Genomic DNA, 18,738 nt, shown 5'->3' on the forward strand with positions numbered 1-18,738 from the left:
TACTTTTCAGGGGAAAAATATTTTAACCTGAGGTGAAAAATATCTGTAATATAACTTAGAGATTAGCCATGGTTATTAATATGCATTTGTGAGATGCTAAATTTTTTTTATTAGTTAATATATTTTTGTTTTTATCCTCTGTGCTTTTGTAGCAGTATTATTCATGAATTATAACTAATCATATATTTAGGATGAAAGGAATAGCAAATGGTGGTATTGACTGCTCTTGGCATGATTGTCACAAAGAAGAAAATGAAATATTAGTATTTTGGGTTTCCATCAATGTGAAGATGATTGTAATTTCAGTTTCTGAAGTGTGTTGAGGGAAATGGGAATGAAGGGAGGGGTATGATGGAGCAGTGAATGAGAAGGGAAAATAAAGAGGGATGGGGAATGATGTCCATTATAAAATCTATTTGGCATTAAAAAAAACTTACTTGTAGATCAAAGCCTTTGAAAATATGTTAAGGCTTAAGTTTTTTTCTTTTTCCTTTTTTTCCCAAGATTATTTTTTCTTTTCAATTTTGGTATCATTAATCTACAATTACATGAAGAACATTATGTTTACTAGGCTCCCCCTTCACCAAGTTCCCCCCACATACCCCTTCACAGTCACTGTCCATCAGCATAGTAAGATGCTGTAAAGACACTACTTGTCTTCTCTGTGTTGTAGAGCCCACCCTGTACCCCACCCCACCATTATACATGCTAATTGTAATGCCCCCTTTCTTTTTCCCGGCCCTAATCCCTCCCTTCCCACCCATCCTCCCCAGTCCCTTTCCTTTTGGTAACTGTTAGCCATTCGAGGATTCTATGATTCTGCTGCTGTTTTGTTCCATCAGTTTTTCTTTGTTCTTATACTCCACATATGAGTGAAATCATTTGGTACTTGTCTTTCTCCACCTGGCTTATTTCACTGAGCATAATACCCTCTAGCTCCATCCATGTTGTTGCAAATTGTAAGATTTGTTTTCTTCTTATGGCTGAGTAATATTCCATTGGGTATATGTACCACATCTTCTTTATCCATTCATCTACTGATGGACATTTAGGTTGCTTCAATTTCTTGGCTGTTATAAGTAGTGCTGCGATAAACATAGGGGTGCATCTGTCTTTTTCAAACTGGGCTCCTGCATTCTTAGGGTAAATTGCTAGAAGTGGAATTTCTGGGTCAAAGGGTATTTCTATTTTAAGCATTTTGAGGAACCTCCTACTGCTTTCCACAATGGTTGAACTAATTTACATTCCCACCAACAGTGTAGAAGGGTTCCCCTTTCTCCACAACCTTGCCAACATTTGTTGTTGTTTGTCTTTTGGATGGTGGCAATCCTTACTGGTGTGAGGTGATATCTCATTGTGGTTTTAATTTCCATTTCTCTGACAACAAGAGATGTGGAGCATCTTTTCATGTGTCTGTTGGCCTTCTGAGTTTCTTCCTTAGAGAACTGTCTATTCAGCTCCTCTGCCCATTTTTTAATTGGATTATTTGCTTTTTGTTTGTTGAGGTGTGTGAGCTCTTTATATATTTTGGATGTCAGCCCTTTATCGGATCTGTCATTTATGAATATAGTCTCCCATACTGTAGGATACCTTTTTGTTCTATTGATGGTGTCCTTTGCTGTACAGAAGCTTTTCAGCTTGATATAGTCTGACTTGTTCATTTTTGCTTTTGTTTCCCTTGCCTGGGGAGATATGCTCATGAAGAAGTCACTCATGTTTATGTCCATGAGATTTTTGCCTATGTTTTTTCTAAGAGTTTTATGGTTTCATGACTTACATTCAGGTCTTTGATCCATTTCGAATTTACTTTTGTGTATGGGGTTAGACAGTGATCCACTTTCATTCTCTTACATGTAGCTGTCCAGTTTTGCCAGTACCATCTGTTGAAGAGACTGTCATTTCCCCATTGTATGTCCATGGCTCCTTTATCGAATATTAATTGGCCATATATGTTTGGGTTAATGTTTGGAGTCTCTATTCTGTTCCACTGGTCTGTGGCTCTGTTCTTGTGCCAATACCAAATTGTCTTGATTACTGTGGCTTTGTAGTAGAGCTTCAAGTTGGAGAGTGAGATTTCCCCCCACTTTATTCTTCCTTCTCAGGATTGCTTTGGCTATTTGGGGTCTTTGGTGGTTCCATATGAATTTTAGAACTATTTGTTCCAGTTCATTGAAGACTGATGTTGGTAATTTGATAGGGATTGCATCAAATCTGTATATTGCTTTGGGCAGGATGGCCATTTTGATTATATTAATTCTTCCTAGCCAAGAGCATGGGATGAGTTTCCATTTGTTAGTGTCCTCTTTAATTTCTCTTAAGAGTGTCTTGTAGTTTTCAGGATATAGGTCTTTCACTTCCTTGGTTATGTTTATTCCTAGGTATTTTATTCTTTTTGATGCTATTGTGAATGGAATTGTTTTCCTGATTTCTCTTTCTAGTAGTTCATTGTTGGTGTATAGGAAAGCCACGGATTTCTGTGTGTTAATTTTGTACCCTGCAACTTTGCTAAATTCCAATATTCTAGTAGTTTTGGAGTGGAGTCTTTAGGGTTTTTTATGTACAATATCATGTCATCTGCAAATAGTGACAGTTTGACTTCTTCTTTACCAATCTGGATTCCTTGTATTTCTTTGTATTGTCTGATTGCCATGGCTAGGACCTCCAGTACTATGTTGAATAGCAATGGAGAGAGTGGGCATCCCTGTCTTGTTTCCGATCACAGAGGAAAAGCTTTCAGCCTCTCGCTGTTCCGTTTGATGTTCGCTGTGGGTTTATCATATATGGCCTTTATTATGTTGAGGTACTTGCCCTCTATGCCCATTTTGTTGAGAGTTTTTATCATGAATAGATGTTGAATTTTGTCGAATGCTTTTTCAGCATCTATGGAGATGATCATGTGGTTTTTGCCCTTCTTTTTATTTAGGTGGTGGATGATGTTGATGGATTTTCGAATGTTGTACCATCCTTGCATTCCTGGGATGAATCCCACTTGGTCATGGTATATGATCCTTTTGACGTATTTTTCAATTCAGTTTGCTAATATTTTGTTGAGTATTTTTGCATCTATGTTCATCAGGGATATTGGTCTGTAGTTTTCTTTTTTGGTGGAGTCTTTTGCCTGGTTTTGGTATTAGGGTGACATTGGCTTCATAGAATGAGTTTGAGAATATTTCCTCCTCTTCTCTTTTTTGGAAAAATTTATGGAGAATGGACATTATGTCTTCTCTGTATGTCTGATAAAATTCTGAAGTAAATCCATCTGGCCCGGGGGTTTTGTTCTTGGGTAGTTTTTTGATTACTGCTTCAATTTCATTGCTGGCATTTGGTCTGTTTAGATTTTCTGTTTCTTTCTGGGTCAGTCTTGGAAGGTTGTATTTTTCTAGGAAGTTGTCCATTTCTCCTAGGTTTCCCAGCTTGTTAGCATATAGGTTTCCATAGTATTCTCTAATTATTCTTTGTATTTCTGTGGGGTCTGTCATGATTTTTCCTTTCTCATTTCTGATTTTGTTGATGTGTGTTGACTATCTTTTACTCTTGATAAGTCTGGCTAGAGGCATATCTATTTTGTTTATTTTCTCAAAGAACCAGCCCTTGGTTTCATTGATTTTTTCTATTGTGTTATTCTTCTCGATTTTATTTATTTCTTCTCTGATCTTTATTTCCCTCCTTCTGCTGACCTTATGCCTCATTTGTTCTTCTTTTTCCAATTTCGATAATTGTGACATTAGACTACCCATTTGGGATTGTTCTTCCTTCTTTAAATATGCCTGGATTGCTATATACTTTCCTCTTAAGACTGCTTTTGCTGCATCCCACAGAAGTTGCGGCTTTGTGTTATTGTTGTCATTTGTTTCCATATATTGCTGGATCTCCATTTTAATTTGTTCATTGATCCATTGATTATTTAGGAGCATGTTGTTAAGCCTCCATATGTTTGTGGGCCTTTTTGCTTTCTTTGTACAATTTATTTCTAGTTTTATACCTTTGTGGTCTGAAAAGTTGGTTGGTAGCATTTCAATCTTTTGGAATTTCCTGAGGCTCTTTTTGTGGGCTAGTATGTGGTCTGTTCTGGAGAATATTCCATGTGCACTTGAGAAGAATGTGTATCCTGTTGCTTTTGGATGTAGAGTTCTATAGATGTCTATTAGGTCCATCTGTTCTAGTGTGTTGTTCAGTGCCTCTGTGTCCTTACTTATTTTCTGTCTGGTGCATCTGTCCTTTGGAGTGAGTGGTGTGTTAAAGTCTTCCACAATGAATGCATTGCATTCTGTTTCCTCCTTTAATTTTGTTAGTTTGTTTCACATATATTGGTGCTCCTGTATTAGGTGCATATATATTTATAATGGTTATATCCTCTTGTTGGACTGAGCCCTTTATCATTATGTAATGTCCTTCTTTATCTCTTGTTACTTTCTTTGTTTTGAAGTCTATTTTGTCTGATACTACTATTGCAACACCTGCTTTTTTCTCCCTATTGTTTGCTTGAAATATCTTTTTCCATCCCTTGACTTTTAATCTGTGCATGTCTTTGGGTTTGAGGTGAGTCTCTTGTATGCAGCATATAGATGGGTCTTGCTTTTTTATCCATTCTATTACTCTGTGTCTTTTGATTGGTGCATTCAGTCCATTTACATTTAGGGTGATTATTGAAAGATATGTACTTATTTCCATTGCAGGCTTTAGAATCGTGGTTACCAAAGGTTCAAGGTTAGCTTCTTTACTACCTGACTGTCTAACTTAACTCACTTATTGAGCTGTTATAAATGCATCCTGGTGATTATTTCTCTCCCTTTTTATTCCTCCTCCTCCATTCTTCATATGTTGGGTGTTTTGTTCTGTGCTCTTTTTAGGAGTGCTCCCATCTAGAGCAGTCCCTCTAAAATATCCTGTAAAGGTGGTTTGTGGGAGGCAAATCCCTCAACTTTTGCTTGTCTGGAAATTGTTTAATCCCTCCTTCATATTTAAATGATAATCATGCTGGACACAGTATCCTTGGTTCAAGGCCCTTCTGTTTCATTGCATTAAATATATCATGCCATTCTCTTCTGGCCTGTAAGGTTTCTGTTGAGAAGTCTGATGATGGTTTTCCTTTCTAAGTGACCTTTTTTTTCTCTCTGGATGCCTTTAATACTCTGTCCTTGTCCTTGATCTTTGTCATTTTAATTATTATATGTCTTGGTTTTGTCCTCTTTTGTTCCTTTCTGTTGGGAGTTCTGTGTACTTCCATAGTCTGAGCAACTATTTCCTCCCCCAGTTTGGGGAAGTTCTCAGCAATTATTTCTTCAAAGATACTTTCTATCCCTTTTTCTTTTTCTTCTTCTTCTGGTACCCCTATAATGCGGATATTGTTCCTTTTGGATGGGTCACACAGTTCTCTTAATATTCTTTCATTCCTGGAGATCCTTTAATCTCTCTCTGCATCAGCTTGTATGCTTTCCTATTCTCTGGTTTCTATTCTATCAATGGCCTCTTGCATCTTATTCATTCTGCATATAAATCCTTCCAGAGTTTGTTTCACTTCTGTAATCTTCCTCTGGACGTCTGTAATCTACCACCAGACTTCATCCCTTAGCTCTTGTATATTTCTCTGCAGCTCTGTCAACATGTTTGTGATTTTTATCTTGAATTCTTTTTCAGGGAGACTGGTTAGGTCTATCTCCTTCTCAGGTGTTGTCTCTGTGATCTTTGTCTCAGATTTTGCCTTTTCATGGCGATAGAGAGAGTTTGCTGAGCTGGGGCAAGTGACGGCTGGGAGAACATCCCTTCTTGTTGGTTTGTGGCCTTCCTCTCCTGGGAGAACAGCGACCTCTAGTGGCTTGTTCTGGGCAGCTGCATGCAAACTGGGCCTCAGATTCTTGCCCGGCCACTATGTAGTTTAGCTCCACAGTTGCTGTGAGCGTGGCCTGCCTCTGGCTGCTGATCCGATATGGCGGAACCATGTCGGAGGGGAAACGTCTGGGTCGCTGTTTATCTCCATGAGGGGCCTCTGAGCTGCCCTGCTGCACAGGGGGTTAGGGTGCCCAGAGATCCCCAAGATTCCCAGCTGCTGGGCTAGGTGTCCCAGGATGCTCCCATCCAGCTGTGGGGTCCCTGTCCCTTTAAGACTTTCAAAAAGCATTTTCTTTTCTTTGTCTCAGGGGCGCTGGCTGCGGGGATCTGCTCACAGGTCTTACTGTCCTGTTTCCCTAGTTTCCAGCACCCCACGCACACACTGTGTCTACACTCTGGTGCGGATGACTGGGGCTGGGTGTTTAGCAGTCCTGGGCTCCCTGCTCTGACTCCTCTCCTCCCACCGGGAGCCAGGGTGAGGGTCACTTGGGTCCTGCCAGGCTGCAGCTTGTATCTTACCCCCTTCGCGAGGCACTGGGTTCTCACAGGTGTGGATGTAGCCTGGCTGTTGTCCTGTGTCTTCTGGTCTCTCTTTTAGGGAGAGTTGTATTTGTTGTATTTTCAAAAATATATGTGGTTTTCAGAGGAGATTTCCACTGCTCTACTCACGCTGCCATGTTGGCTCCACCTTGTATGTATTATTTTGTAACTAGCTTATTTCACTTCACATAATATCCTCAAATTTCATCCATGTTGTCGCATGTAACAAGATTTCCTTCTTTTTTAAGTTACCGTAATATTCTGCTATATGTATATAGCACATTTTCTTTATTCATTCACTTGTCAATGGACATTTGAGTTCCCCTCTTGGCTGTTGTGAACAGTACTGCAATGAAAGTGGATGTGTAAATATCTCTTTAGATCCTGCTCTGAATTCCTTTAGATATATACCCAGAAGTGGGATTGTTGGATCATATGGTAATTCTATTTTTAATTTTTTGGGAGAAATTCCATGCTATTTTCCACAATGGCTGCAACCTTGATCATGATATATTTTTAATAATTATTGCAAATGGTTTGTTAGTTCCTAGTTTAGAAATTTTATATCTAAATTCACAAGTGAGATCAGCCTATTATTTTTCTCTCCATAAATTGCCTTGTCTGGATTATTTGCAGAAACCAGCATTTGGTTTTGTTTTATCTGTATTTTTATGTTTTTTCTGTTTCCTTAATTCTATTGTTAATTTCATTATTTTTTCTACTTTTTCCCCCTAGCTTTTTGTATTGCACATTTAGTTCAGTTACTCTCAATGTCCTGTATTTTAAATAAATTCATTTACATATATACATTTCATTCTAATTAACACTAATTACCATTACCTTTCTAATCACCCACAAGTTTGATTTGTTGTTGTACATATAAAAATATTTTATAATTTCCATTTTAGTTTCCTCTTGAACTCATTAGTTCATTAAGAGAGTATTTTATTTATTTTAGTTTGTGACCCCCAAATTCTCTTTTACTTATAAAGAAAGCCCAGAAAAATTAAATGTCTTTGTGCAAAATTGTGTAGCTTATACATGTGCTTAAAATAAAGTCTCCTGATTACTACTCTACTCTTTCCCTATCAGAAAGCTTCTTTTGAAATTAAGCCAATATTATTTTTTAACTCATATTACATCTAGAATTCTACATTTTTTATTAGCCGCCATCTATTATCCTTTCTAAAAATATTTGCCTAAGCGCTTTTCTAAATATATTTAGATAGTTCTTCTCTTTGACTTTCTTATCCACCCAGGATTTATTTATTTCTAGCCTTAGAATTTGGCATAGTGCTTAGCACATGTGGGGAAGTTGGGATTCCTATGGCCAGGATTCTCACTGAACTTAAACCATCTGATGATGTAACTGGCCTGTTGCTAGGCTACTGCTTCCACACCTGTAGGCAATAAGCTGTTACTGTGCTATATAGAGAGCTCGGCCCAGTGCTCTGGGTGGAGGCAGAGATGATTGTGCTTCACCTACCGCCAGGAGAACAAGCCGGTTAATAAACCCTTTCACCCCAAAGAACGTTTTGCTGTCAATTTCTTCGGTCACACTGAATCCATAGTGAACTTGCCCAGGGCTGAAACCCACTGGCAAGATGGCAAATATTAAGATCTCAATAAAAATTTGTTGAGGGCATTTTTGTTTAATAAACATTTAAAGAGTATTATTAGTTCCACTTATGAGCTTTATTTAACATCAAAAGACAAGTCCCAGGATGGAAGGATTCTTTCTGGCTTTTCACAGCACAGGTTTAGTGGATTAATGATAAAGATGAAATGAGCTATAAGAACCCACAATCACTATTAAAATGAGCTACAAATCCATGGTCAAAAAAGGAGGGACATAGAAATATATGAGAAGATAAAAATGAAATACAAATGATGTGTTTGGTGATTATAAAGAATTTTTTTTCTACAAGGAAAAAATGCTCACAATATAAAGTTAAGTAAAAAAATAAGTAAAGCAGGATTCACACAACTGCATATACAGTATGGCCCCAACTAAATGAACAGTTACATATTTTATTTAGAATAAACTCTTTTTTACTATACCAAAATATTGCCCATCATCACTCTGGGTGGGGAGATGATGAGCAATTTTTTAAAAATTCTGTGTATCTTTCATATTTTCTACAATGGGTATGTTTTTTGTGTTTTTTTTTTTGCCAGACTTGAGTCAGAGCCACAAGTCAGAACTGAGGCCAAAGGGACAGTTCTGCTGAAGGGCTCCTGCTGCCCAGTGCTGTCCATCCATAGAAAGACTCCCTTGACAGCCCTTCTTGAGGCAGCTGGTGGGTATGCGTGGCCAGGAGGAGAAATCCAAGGGAGAGGTTTGACAGTCTGATTTCTCTGGGGAGAGACCAGAGCTCTCTTAGTCTCTAGTTAAAAGCAGTGCTACCTCACTTGAAGTAGAGGGGAAATAACATCTGGATCTACATGGACATGGAATATCCAGTATCTATATTGTCTGATACACTGTCCAGCTTGCCTTGAGGTTCATTTTCCTGAACTAGGATATTTGAGCAAGTTCTGGTCTCTTTTTTAGTTCAGAATAATAGTGTAATATTCAATATATTTTTCAGCATCCTTTGGCTCAATTTCCCTGAATCATAAGGGCCTAATAATATTCTCCCACTATCTCATTAAAGTGTCATGAGGATTTAGGAATAAAGGTCTCCTATTCACTTTGCCACTTAGAATGTGGCTCTCTGCCACAAGTTATTTTGCCTTTGTAGGTTAGAAAGACGTGTGTGTGTGTGCATGTGTGTGCACCCTTTCCTTTTCCTTTAAACTCTTCAACTTTATTCCATTATTCTTCTCTCTGAGAAACGAGGCAGAACTGAACTCCTTGTCATCTTGAAGGTTTGTTTAATGACCTTCCCATGTGAACACATGGAGTCTTAGCTGAGAAGCATGACTGATGCAAGCATACAGGCCCATAAGACTGACTCATTTATCAAATATTAAAGAGTCATTTCATAGGATGGCTTTTCTAGTCACTTTTCAATAGAACTGAAGCCTGAGCAATTACAGCAAAAGCAAGGGGTCCTTCAGTTTTTTATTGAAGAGCCATCTAACCATTTAGGAGATCTGACATAATAACCTATATGATTCTTCTCCCATGCTAAATTTTCTCATATTCTTAATCTCATCTTGTATTCTTAATTGCTCACCCACCAACACAGAACTGGTGCAACTGGGTTGTTCTGAAGTCTGGCATGCTCACCAGATACTGACAACAAGTCATTCTCTCTGAAGATATCTGATGTTTAAAACATGCAAAACTTAACATCTTTGGTAAAAGAGAAGAATAGCAGTTATTCAGCATTAATGATGATCACTTTATAACCAAAAAATAAGATCAGGAAAAAATTCAATTTGAAACCAAACTTTTTTTCCACTATGAATAACAAATTCAATTATTTTCTCACTTAAGCTTTTGCTTTTTAAGGATTGTTTCTCTCTTTTTGGACAGTTTTGTATCTCATTTCCAGTACAAATGTCTATTGCCTTCAAAGCTTTCACAGAGAACGTAATCCTTGGCGGTGAAAAGAAAGAATCCCGTGGGGCAAATCGGGAGGGATGGGGAGGGACGAGTGAAGTTGAAGGAGTTCCATTTGAACTGAAAAATCCTCTAGTCATGCCAAAGATGTGAAATTATCGAAGACACAAAGATGTTACATAGTAAAAACTGAAGTAAACCTCTGCCTGAAGCAAACACATTCTCTTTTTCAGTACTCAAAATTGTGGTGTCAATCCTATGGTAGGTTATCTTGAAAAAGGATATTACTCTCACCTTTTGGAAGCTCTTTGCTACTTTATGGTGTGATATTGCTTCTAGCTATCTGAGATAATTGAATACTAATGTTCACTTTGTTTCAGGTTTAAAGTAGAATTGTCTGTCCCTAATACCCACTGTTTTAGGAACTGAAAAAGTATATATTTTTTCAGTAGATCTCATTCCAAATCTTAATTTCAGCATTTATTTCCACTTATCTTATTCCTTGACTGTATTAGGTAGAGTTCTTTGGTTGCAAGCAACAGTAGCTGCCTCTGGTAAACTTAAGCAAAAAAAGGAATTTATTGGGCAAGTGGTGAAAGCTCAAAGGATTACAGAGAGCTACCTGAAGAACCAGTGTGGGAAAGGACAGAACCAGCAGCTCACCCGAGTGTCCGCAGCATGGACTTCTCAACATCAACATGCTTCAGACAGAACGAATGATTCAGACTCCAGAAGACAGCACTTACTGGGTTAGCGAGGGTCAACTCTGCCCTTGCGGGGGGCAGACAGGGCATCTGAACAACAGTCCCACCAGACGGTATCCAAAAGGAGGGATGTGATTCCCAGAAGTAAATGGGAATGCTCCTACTGAAAGGATGTGGGCTGAGAGCTCAGCAGCTAAAATATAAACCCCAAATAATGATAAAAATACAAATGGGTGCCATTTCCTCCCTCTTCCCATTTCACTGTTTCTTCTCCATTTGTGTATGTTTTCCTCTCTTTTCTTCTCCTCTTACCTTTTCTACCTTCTCTTCCCTCTTCCTTTGCCTTGCCCTTTAAAATTTATCTGTTATTCTGACTGGAATTTTTTCATTGTTCCTGCTTCTTTATGAGAGACTTTAATATCAAAATTGTGTCACCTAACTGATTGATCCTTGTGGGCAACTGGTGCTAGCTGAGTATGATGGTATTTAGGACGTAGAAAAATCTTCATGGTATGACTTTTGAAGACATATTCCTGAATGTATCCCTTCTGAACTACCAACTAAATCAACTACCTACCATTATTAATTCTATGCCTAGAATTTAATCATTATAAATTAGTTCCTTTAAGTAAAGCAATGAGGCTTCAGGAATTGGCCATTGAATGAATATTAATCTTTATTTACTTTTTCCATCTGATCATGAAATCAGTCAGCCTATTATCAGAAGAAGCCAGGGAACAACCCACCTAGCCAACATAAATGTGACACAGAGTAAAATGAGCATCTACTATGGAGGCAGAGGTTATAGGTTAGGCCTCAGATCCACTTCTTACTGGCTGTGTGACCTTGGTGAAATTATCTTCTTCAGGCTTCACTTACGTCTTCTGTGAAATGGGGATATATTTCTTATATGGTTATGAAAGTCAACAGAATTATATCTGCAAAGTACTTACCATATTACCTAGCATATAACAGATATTCAATAAAGGTTAAATTCCTCCTTTCAACAAATATTTAATGAGCACCTGCTATGCCCACACACTATGCCAATTGCTAGGAATACAATGGAACCAAAACAGACGTGCTTCCTACCTTCTTGGAGGTTACATTCTAGGGGGAAATAACACACATTAATCAAAATCTAATATAGAAACTACTGGTACCAATAGACATATTAACTAGAGGTTCATGAACAATGGCTACAATAGACTGAATGTTTGTGTCCCCCCCAAATACTTATTTTGGAAGCTAATGCCCAGTGTGATGATACTTAGAGATGGAGCTGAAGGAGCTGATTAGGCCATGAAGGTGGACCCCTCATGAATAAGATTAGTGCCCTTATAAAAAGACCCCAGAGATAAGCATTAGCCCTTCCACCATGTGGGGACACAGTGAAAAGATGGCCACCTAGGAACCAGAAACACTCTTGCAGACGCTGAATCTGCTGGTGCCTTGATTTTGGACTTCCCAGCCTCCAGAACTATGAGAAATAAATGCTTGTTATTTTAAGCCAGTATATGTTATGTTGTGAAAGCAGCCCAAATGGACTCAAGTAATGGTAATCACACCATATAAATTAAATATAGATATGGGTTAATTGAGGGAATATTCACAGTCTGTAGAAACAGAGTAAACTCACTGGAGGAATATAACTGACAACTCTGGGTGTTAGGGGAAACTGCCCTGTTGCACATTTTGCCAAAGAATATTTTATTAAAGAGACAATATTTCTATGTTTGCATAAAAAATAGAAAAGAGATTAATTTGCTTGGTGATGAAATTTCAATTGTAGGATTTTGTATGAAGAATCTTTTGGAGATTGAAATAGTCTTGTAATAATGTAAGTACTGAATAAGCAGTAGTGTATGAGCAGTAGCTGGAGATCAAGATCAAGATGAAGAGACAATCCAAGAAACTCTGATTTCAGAAAAAATATGCTTAGTATTTGCAGCAGAGATTGTTAGTTTCAAACCAGTATCTTATTTCCCTTTCCTTACTAAAAGTAGACCAGTTTTTTTTAGCACACTGCTCAGCTTAACAACTACATTTCCCAGTTGCCCTTGTAGCTAGGTAAAGCCATGTGCCTAGGTGATGAATAGGGAGCAGAGGTGTTATGTAGCACTTAGGAAGTCCCCTAAAATGGAGAGGCACTCTTTTACTTCCTCCTTAACTGCTACTTATCAGCTTTAGCAGCCATCTTAGACCATAAATGGCCTTGGGAATGGAAGCTATGTACAGTAAAGCAACAAAAGAATCATTCTTGCTGTTTTGAAGATAATAAAACGGAACTATGGGCAAGAAAGCCAACTTGGACAGAAGCATGAGATTTACTTCAAGTGGGAAGTAACAAAGGTCAAGAGGTTGCAATAGCTTAGAGGCACTATAAGGTGCACTTAGGTGCACTAACATGCTACAGAAATACTATATAAACGGAAATAATGTATTCCTAAATATGCTGGATGCAAATTAGTATCTCCCTTACTAACTTCCCCCTCTGCTACCTATATGCTATTTTTAGGGTCAAACTAAGGACAAAGAGCCCTGGCAGAAGGACCGAGGACTCCCAAGGTTCATAGAAAGTTGCCCCATAGGAATAAGACTTTAATTCTTTAATACTTACTGTATCTAACCCCAGCAACATGAATGTTGATACATGCTTAGTTCTCAACTACCAACATAGAGTGAAAAATATATTAAGTCATTAATAAGATAATGATCAGATGGTGGAAGTGTGAGGAGAAATTCTTTAGAAGTTCTAGTTATTTTTCTGGTCATATTAGAAATATCATATTTGCTAGTTGACATCTTTATTAGCTCATTTGTTATACAATCTAGAAGGGATAATATGTGACACATTCATAAATGTTTCAAGAACCATTCTGTATGATGCTGCTTGCTTACCCTCCCATTCTGAACACCAAAGTCTTGGTTACAAAGTTATTTAGAGTCAATCTGTTCAGGTATCTTTCTATTAAACAACATATAAAGGGATTTTTGAGTTAGGACTTGAGAAAGATCATTATAATTGGAGAAAAGAACCCAAATTGTGGAATGAACTAGACTCAGTCAACTTAAGTATAAATATACATTATGGAAACCATAATTACAATAATAGCCATACAAGAGTTTTGGTTAAATAGCCCATTTTCCTCATTAATTACATAAATTAGAAAATTCTTGGTTAAAGTTAAAAAAAAAACAGATTTAAACTGGCTTAAACATAGGGAAACATTATTTCACATAAATAGAAATCCAGGATGCAAAATTGGTTGATTTAGTAATTCAACAATGTCATCAAATACTGAAGTTCTTTACATTCATCCACTCTGTGCATTTCTGAATATAGCTTCGGTTGAGTATATTCCCAGGGAAAGAAGAAAGTCCATCTCTTCCTCTAAGTCTTTCATAAGAGTTTTTCCCATTGGGTCACAAGTCCACTCTTAAACCAGTTACCGGCAAGGCGAATGGAATATACACAGTCAGCCTACACTGATCACCTGGCAGGTGGAATGGATAGTGAGGAGTCCACCGTAATGAATGCTGTGCCAAACAAAACCGTTTCTCACCTGATCTTGTCCCTATTCTACCTGCCTTTGCCCCTCGATTCTGTGTCATTCCTGCTCCTCCAGCCATTCTGCACTGGCCCATGCCAGAATGTTTTCTTTCTGACTTATAGAGCATTCTCATTATTTTCATTTCTTCATCTACATTTGTTAAAAATACAAATTTTAGATGAGTGTCTTCATCATTTTGATATCTAAACTGAGTAGCTTCTATTCCTATAAGCTGTTAAAAAGATGTGTGCAGTATTACACCTTAAAGAGGGGAACTGTTTTGCTTTCTCTGCAAAAAACAGCCTACAGCATATGCCTTTAAAATAAAATTCTCTTTTGCCTTGCTGTGGAATTTGGAAGAAAGGATAAGTGCTTTAAGGATCTACTTCATTACCCCATCAAAATGTTTTCTATGGTTATTTTTTGTGTACTTGCAAATGTACTCTTTGGCCTCAGTAAATGCAGCTTAAACTAACCAGTGGCTTCTTCATTGAGGGTTTGTTGCTTAAGTGTCTTATGTCCACTTGTGTATGTATTTTAAAGGCAAAGTGGTTATATTTTGAATTGCCTCAATAAATTATAATTACATAAGATTATCAATTTATACAACTTAAAGGCTAGTAGGTCAAATTATAGTTATTCTAGTCTGATTATGAGTGAATTTTGCCTAAATATGAAAAAAAATAATTGTGTTACTTATTAGTACATAATAAAAATAATTTGTTGTCTAAGCAAATAAACTGAAGGTAGACATTTTTCATATATTTTTATTTAAATTATATATATGATGTTATACCTATAAGAGATTAGTTCATGAGAATATTATGAAATAGAATATAATGCCTCTCAACCTCCTCAAGGAAACAAATTGCCCCAAAAGGCTTAATTGTGTGAATTTCGGTCTGAGATCCAACAGAAAAGCTTCTGAATTCAAAATAAATCAGGAGAGTTTCTTTTTCATTGTCCCTTCCTATTTTTGCTGTCTCTAGTCATTCCTGTTTCACTATCCCCTTCTAGAAAGCAGAAAAAATAGTGTTTTTTTATAGGCCCTCAGGGATACTAGGTTTAATTAAAGTCTGAAAAGCACATTTGAAAATGAGGACTTTAAACCTGAAATAATTTGTGAAGTGTTTTTACCCCAATCTGTGTAATACCAGTAAATTGAAAGAGGGGGAAAAAAGTAGGATAAGAAAAGTAAAGAAATTAGGAATATACTAAACCTAACAATGGTCAGTTATTAACTGCTATAAGGAATAGGGTTCCCTGGGCATTGGTGGGAAAGGACATGAGTCCATGTTGACCATTAGACTGTTATTCTGTAAAAATCCCAATTAAACATTCCTATAGATGCTGCTATGGAAAAAGTATGCAGTCATCACATGCAGTTAAGTGAGCCCTACATGGATAGCAGTAAAATCATCATGAACAAAAAAAAAGCTTTTGCACTCTCATCACGTGAAGCTACAAGGCAGTACTCCATGCCCCTCAGCCACTTGAGGCACACTAATGGATAATCGTCTTGTGTCATGGCCATGTTTCAGGAAATAACCTATTTCTTCTCATCCTCTTCTGTATGAGAGTCTAAAGCCATTTCTTTGAAATTTGTATCTCATGATATTTAATGTCTTTCTATTTTTGTGTTCTCTGTTTTCCTAATTATTTTCCACCTGTACAAAAGTTAAGCCTCACAATTAATTTATCAAACATAATATCCATCAGTGGGATTACCACTTGAGACTTGCCCAATTTTTCAAAGTATTCATCAATCTGCTAATTAAAGAGCTGCCAGCTGTTGTATTTGAAGTCATGGTACTGTTGAACCCAAAGAAGATGCTACTATCAGATGAAATTCTTGAATGATAAGAGGTTGATATTCAGAATTGCTTTCATGTTTAATCATTGGTATCCAGTGCATACTAGAGGATCCTGGGAACTTGGTTTATAGGTCCTTTTTTGGATTTGACCTTTAGTTTAAGAACAGTCCCAACCTGTAGTTGGCAACTTTTCATTGGCAACATATCGCTGTCTACTTTCCAAGACTTTATTACCATGAGATTTAAGCAGGCACATATGTTTAAATTAACAAACATTAATAAGCAAGGGAGTAGTTAGAAATACAGGCAATTATGGGTTAGTACTCTGTTTATAAGAAACTGTGTAAAAGAGAGATTGGACTGTGCTCTAATTGTTCCTGAAGTGTCTAAAGCCATAGTATTTGGCTCCATAGGGAGGGCACAGAAACAGGACTGAAAGGTTGAAACTGAAGTGTAAGTTTCAGAGGTCTTTGTTCCCCTAAGTGTCTTCTACTTCATCCTTCTTCTAAGCCAAGGGAATAAGAGTTTTCAAAACCAAATCTGAGGGTTTTAAATTTTCTGTTTTGCATTAAAATGTTTTCATTTCTTGTTTTATTTCTGATATCTAAAAAACTAATACATCACACATGAAACAACCCTTTATGAATGAGAATTATTTACCTTATGAGGAAAGAGAATACTTCCAGTCCACACAAATATATATCTTTCAGCAACTGACTTAGGGACATTCATAAAATGTCAGCAAATATCAACTAAATATTGATGGCAAGGCTAATAAATGATGAAATGCTGGTGGTACTCTGTAAGATTCTGGGTAGTTTATCTGAATTTAACTTAAAATGGTAGTTAGAAGGCAGGTAATATTATCCTTCCTCCTAACTATACATACATCTGCAGAAGAAAACAAAATGATTTGTGAAATGATAAAACTATGAAATCTTGTGACCATTTTGAGCCATCAAGAGCAATTAACACTATTCCCATAGTAATATTTACTTCCTATACACACAAAGAGACTAAAAGTCTCTAACAGGCTAAATAAGTACCAAGAAAATACCATGGGACAAAAATGTCATCAGAGATAGGTGAGTCTCATAAAAACACCATTTTAATTTCTGTCCAAAGAACTCTTCCAATCTATGGTGATTTATGGTGAATTTGAAAATGATTTGTGAATTTGATAGAACAGTTTGAGTTGTCAAAATTAGTTCACTGAATTGTCATTGGTTTCATCTTTACTTTTAGGCTAGAATTTATCTTTATATTGTAATGAAATCTGTCTCTAATAAAATAATTAGCTCTAACAAATTACTTACAAAATCAAAGCCTTTATTTAAAAAACACTACAAGCAAATGGTTACTGGTTCTTTTCCATTTAAATTGTGTCATAGGAAAGGCAAAAGAGTATCTCTCTGGTTTACAAAATAATTGCTCCCTTATTCCCAGGAAAAAAGTGAAACTGGAAATATGCAGTATCAAGGGCAGCCCGGTCAGTTTGCAACAAAACAAGAATCCTGGCATACATTTGTATATCCAGCATTGACCTAACTCACATTCAAATGGGGCTATTTCACCTTGCTCACAGTCCTATGGGCTTCAGATCTGGGAGCACCAAACAGGAACCATGGCAACCTTGAGCAACAGCACAATCACCACGTTTTAAACAGAAAATGGAACTCCTCTTTCAATTTTCAGCCCCTTGAGGGAATATTTACATCTGGGTTTTCGATCCCAAGAATGCAAATACAATCCAGTTATTTACAGGGCGTAACACGTTTCATTTCCATTGTTATCTCAACCAAACTAGGTTGGTGATTAGGAAAACAAACAATTGCATCAGCAACAACAGGGAGGCAGGGAAGAGTGGAATGTATTTTAGAAAGGATGAAAACTCACGCAAAGCTTAGAGTTTGCCTAGAAAAGTCATAGAAAGGGAGACTGGAAAAGCAGATTGGAGAATGCGAAGAGCCCTGAAGGACAGCCTGATAACAGCAAAAAGACATTAGCAAAAGTTGATGCAACATCGAGTTCGCGTCAGGTATAAAGTTAGACGTCATATGGCTTATTTTACTCATTTTTCTCAGTCAGGGCTGTGAATGAGTCGGTATGTACTGTTACCATAAGAACTGTTTTCAGAGTTTGAAGAATCTTAGAGAATTTGTCTAAGGTTACAAGCTGGTAAGTGACAAAGCTGCTATTAGAACCCAGCTAACTGATTCCATAAACTGAACTTTTAGACTGTCAGGAGTTTGGGTTTTATGTACAGGTTTGGGAAATTTTTTTAAAGGTTTTATTTTTGTAAAACTAAGTACATAAGAAGAATAAAATGGTTCTAAGAAGCTTAGTATGAAAAACAGCAATCCTCTTCTCTCCCTAACACCTCCATTAACTTTTTCCTTCCAGAGACAAACCCTTTCTACTCTTTAATTTCTTTTTAAAATTTATCTCTAAATTTTTTAAATTACTGGACAGCTACTGAAATAACTACTACTGTTTCTTGACTTTCCAGTAGTACATATTATTTATTTCTATTCATTCACAGTAAGGATTTAGCTCTCTCCACTTCCCTGCCTGCACCATACATCCTCCAAAGGAATGTCATTTTCTTAAACAATATTTACTATTTACATTATTTTGATTAGGTAAATGCTTTTTATAGTTAAGCCCAGTAGTACTATTAGGAATTATCACTTTTTCTTTCTTCAATAACCTTTTGTTTTTCTTGGATTAAATAATTTTCTTCCTGTTGTTGTTTTAATTGCTTAGTTTTCTATCCCCAAACTGTC

The 18,738-nt window shown here is 36.9% G+C and overlaps 1 protein-coding gene across 3 annotated transcripts in view; it reads left to right on the top strand.

The window, feature by feature from the left end:
- LOC108399208 (uncharacterized) overlaps nucleotides 1-18,738 on the top strand; it is a 79,341-nt gene that overhangs the window by 24,032 nt on the left and 36,571 nt on the right. The window lies entirely within an intron of this gene.

This window comes from Manis javanica, chromosome 9, assembly GCF_040802235.1.
Source record: "Manis javanica isolate MJ-LG chromosome 9, MJ_LKY, whole genome shotgun sequence".
Lineage (NCBI taxonomy): Eukaryota > Metazoa > Chordata > Mammalia > Pholidota > Manidae > Manis > Manis javanica.